We start from the raw sequence: 4,691 nt of genomic DNA, 5'->3' as shown, positions 1-4,691 counted from the left end.
CGTTAAACATTCATTCATTCATTCGTTCATTCATTCATTCGTAGACATCAGGGGAAACCCGCTACATTGTTTCTAACGTAGAAAGGAATCTTTCATAAGCATTTTCCCACAGACAATTTCTCGCTCCAGCCAGTGCACCACGACTGATATATAAAAGGCCGTAGTAGGTGTTATCCATTCTGTGGTATGATCCATATAAAAAATATCCCTTGCTGATAATCGAAAAAGAGTATGCCATGAAATGGTGACAGCGGGTTTCCTCTCTCAATACTTGTGTGGTTCTAAACCATATCTCCGACGCCATATAACCGTAAATAAAATATGTTGAGTGTGTCGTTAAATAAAACGTTTCCTTCCTTCCTTTCCCACAGACAGGAAAGCACATACCACGGCCTTTCACCAGTTTTTGTGCACTGGTTGGAACGAGACAAAAACCCAATCCGTTGAATAGATCCACGCAATCTGATTAAAATTAGCTTTACTGAGTCTAGCGAGTAGATCTAACAGCATTGCGTGGACTCCCATGTCCAGTTGACATTTCATCTATAAATAACAATTTAAATATCGACCAATTACACTTCGCCTTTTATAGCGTTATTCGGGAGCATACAAATAGTAAAAATATCGGGCGAGATTATTTATGCAATTGTTGGTCTATTTCAACATTGAAAAAAACAGGTGGAAAAGTGCAGTAATGAACTTTGGAGTGTATATTAGTATAAACAGATTTTATGGCTATACCATCACGGTTTATTTTTTCGTCTTGAAACGAATTTTATATTTAAAAAAAAATTATATTTCAATTAGTTTCCGGTATACTTCGTAATTCACACGAATTATTTGGTATACCCTCGGCACAATCCCGAATGTTTTCAAATTCTTTTCAAATCACTGGCATGATTTTGCAAGTAAGGTTATGATTGGTCGAATGAAAGGTCAACTGGACATGAACTCCAACGGGCTGCTGTTAGATTCACGTGTAATAGTGGAGCTAATTTTAATTAGATTAGGATCCACGCAAAAAATGGACACTAAATTCAGTTAATTTACAAACCTGTAACTGAGTTGGATAAAGTTACAACAGAGTGAAAGTGAAACAGAGTAAAACAAGGAATATCCTTAAATATAGACTAGAACTCGAATAGTAAACTGTCACTTCTCAGACGCACGTGCGTTTTTTAAAATATGAAAACATGCTATTTTTGGTACTACAAACACCAGGTTGAACAGAAACACGTCTGTTCTACGGAAATGGATAATCTAAATAATAAAATAGAAGTAATGTTTGATTTCAGTGACCATAAATGGCTCTAATAGTGAAAAATATGTTGTAGTGTTTAAAAACTAGGGTCTGTCCCTTTAAGATTAAGATTATCTTAGCACTGAGATCGCTTCGTAGAATGGCGTCCAGGTTCGTAGAATGAATGCCTATCGTTTTGCAAAGAAATGTTTAACGTAGACAGTGTTCTGCCTTACAGTTTATACTGTAGCCACTCTAATGAGTTATTTTATGGTGGAACCATACGCCTTTTTCAAGTTAAAGGAACCACCCCATCATTTGTAATGCCGTTACTTGTTTAACAACTTAATAAGTGCATTCCAAACATAACAATTTGTTTTAAATTGAATTTATTAAACTCTAGACCTTTTTGATAAAAGGTTAAATTTTGTTTTTGTTTAACGACATCATTAGAGCACATTGATTAATTAATCATCTGGTAGAAGATGTCAAATATTTGGTAATTCTGAGGAAGGCGGCTACATTTTGTTCTAATGCAGCAAGGGATCTTTTATATATGCAGTTTCCCACAGACATGAAAGCACATACCACGACCTTTGGCCAGTTGTTTGGAACGAACACCCCCTCCCCGAATTAGAAGAATATATTTTTAATGAAGGATTATAAATTTAACTTGTAGCATACTGAGTTCGAATGAATGAATGTTTAACGACACACCAGCACGAAAAATATACCGGCTATTGGGTGTCAAACTATGGTAAATGCAAGCATAATGTGATGATCAACATCAGTATAAAAATTCAACAGTTAAATTAAAAAACAGTGTAAAGAACTGTGCAAAAATACAAATATCACAGATATATAAAATTAATATTTAGAGTAAAAATCAGTATCGCGTAAAAATTGTAATACAAATTCTGGATGGAATCGAAATGATTCCATCACATTAGGTTGGCCAAATATATTTCTTCGAGTTTCTTTAAAATGCTGACACTCCACCAAAATGTGGCGCACCGTCAGAGCACACTGACAGTGCTCACACTGAGATGGAGGATCTTTCTTCAAGATAAATGACTGGGTCAAGTAAGTATGACCGATGCGGGCACGACACAAGACTACCTCATCCTTCCTGCACTGTTTATAGGAGGACTGTCACTCTCCCAAGACCGGCTTGATGGCATGAAGCTTGTTCGCAACCGCACCGTCCCAATTATGTTGCCAAGTCGAAAAGATAAATTGGTTAATACTATATTCAAAATCAGTATACTGTACACCAACCCTGGCATGAGGCAAATCCAGAGCAGACTTGGCAGCTGAATCTGCCTTTTCATTACCCCTGATAGTATATATATATATATATATATATATATATATATATATATATATATATATATATATATATATATATATATATCATATTAGCCACAAAACTTGGGCTTTAAATAACTACATGTAACATGATAATACACACGGTTTTCCTACAGTTCAGTCGGTGTAGCTCTCGCCTGAGATGCTTGGGTTCAAGGATCGAACCCCCGCAATGAACCCCCTTCCACGGTCCGAACCTGTGCCCCACGACTGGTATATTAAATGTTGTGGTATGTGTTATCCTGCCTGTGGGAACGTACAAATAAAAGATCCCAAGTAATAATGGAAGAATGTAGTAGTTTTTCTCTTCGACTATATATCTGAAGTTTCAAATATTTGACATCCAACAGCCGACAATTAACAAATCAGTGTGTTCTAGTGATTTCGTTAAACAAAGTAAACTGCTTTATAAACAAAAGTAAGATACATCGTCTCTAGGAGTCACGGTTGCAGTCGTCCTATCGATAGAACATCTACGGTCGACGACAGTCACTGTTTGGACCCTTGTTTTAGCTTCGTACACAATAATTATAGCATATCCAAAGGTTTTTTTTTTATGATATATTTGACAAAAGGTATTTTTTATTTCGTTCATCTTTTAAAACTTAAACTTAATATGTTGTCCAGAATTATGAAAAGAATACCGACCTGTAAACAGCGTTATCTGCGTGTTATAGAATGTTGACCAGTTTTTTTATTTCCATGTGGCGAAGCATTATAATAATACAACTATTTCTGAGTTTGAATGGCGTCATATTCCAATGACGTCACTTTGCATCTTCTTACAAAACAAGGGTGCGAAAAGTGACTGTCATCGACCTTAAAGGGACATTCCCGAGTTTGCTACATTGTAAGCTGTTTCCGACTAATAAAATATTTCTACGATTAAACTTACATATTAAATATATTTTCTTGTTTAGAATATCAATGTCTGTATATCAATGTGTTTCGGATCGTCTTAATCTTTGTAAGAAGCCCAAATTGGATTTTGTCTTCAAATAATTTCGTACGTACGAAAAGATATATTTTAGGAAATATAATGAAATTTAACCTAGTACAAATATTAGAACGATCAGAAACATGTTTAATATACAGCCACTAATATATTATGCAGAAAAATATATTTGATATGTAATTACAATCGTTAAAAAGTCTCTGTTAGTCGATAACATCTTAAATACTGCAGCAAACTCAGAAATGTCCCTTTAACACTAATCCATGGTAATAGTCACGCACGTCGTGTTTAAAACATCCTTTGGACTCGTGAAGACATATTATTTTACAAACAGTTAACAGTTTTGTTACTCAGACTAGCAGAAATCCGAGCCATAATAATCCCAGTCTGGATTGATCTCCTTGGTGTTTTCAAAACTTCCATTAAAGGTGAGTTCACACTGGTGTCTGTTGACGTTGACACTGAAAGCCAAACAGCTGGTTTTCCTGCCACATTTCACTGAACATTCCATCAACGACGTGTCATTTATCAACTCAGAGTGTCGACTTAACAGACGCGCTCCTGGTACACGCCAGAACTGTTGTTGAAAACCGCATCCTGAAAGTCAATATACAATCATTTTTGAACATCCTGAGAGTGTTGTGTTGGTTACTTCAGGTTGCATTGTATCGCATATTTACGAAGTAAAACCAACTGTGGCTCTGGTTAGTAGTAGTATGTGAAATTGATTATTTGTGTAAATGCTGTTGTCCATTGGTAATAAATACACATGTAAATATACATTTATTTGTTATACAGTTATTATCTAGAATGCACAAGAGGTTGAAAGCATGAAAGCAGTGCAGGGTACCCCAAAAAATGAAAGTGCGATTTTCAGGGGAAATGAGGGTTGCTAATTGAGACATTCATTAAATATCTTAAGTGGTATCTGACTCGCTCGCCACCCCCATTTTCTTGCAGGTAGATTAAATGCGAGGTGCCACACTTTTTATTGGTATACTGCCTGGGTGTGTTTATACGCTGCTAATTTCAGTTTTATTAGTAAACGTTAACATTATTAGCAATAGGAAATATTTTTTACATTGGAACCTATCATAGCGATGTTTGAAATCCATATCTCCCTCTCAT

The sequence above is a fragment of the Gigantopelta aegis genome, chromosome 7 (genome assembly GCF_016097555.1).
Source record: "Gigantopelta aegis isolate Gae_Host chromosome 7, Gae_host_genome, whole genome shotgun sequence".
NCBI lineage: Eukaryota > Metazoa > Mollusca > Gastropoda > Neomphalida > Peltospiridae > Gigantopelta > Gigantopelta aegis.
Note: the sequence above shows the minus strand (reverse complement) of the source record.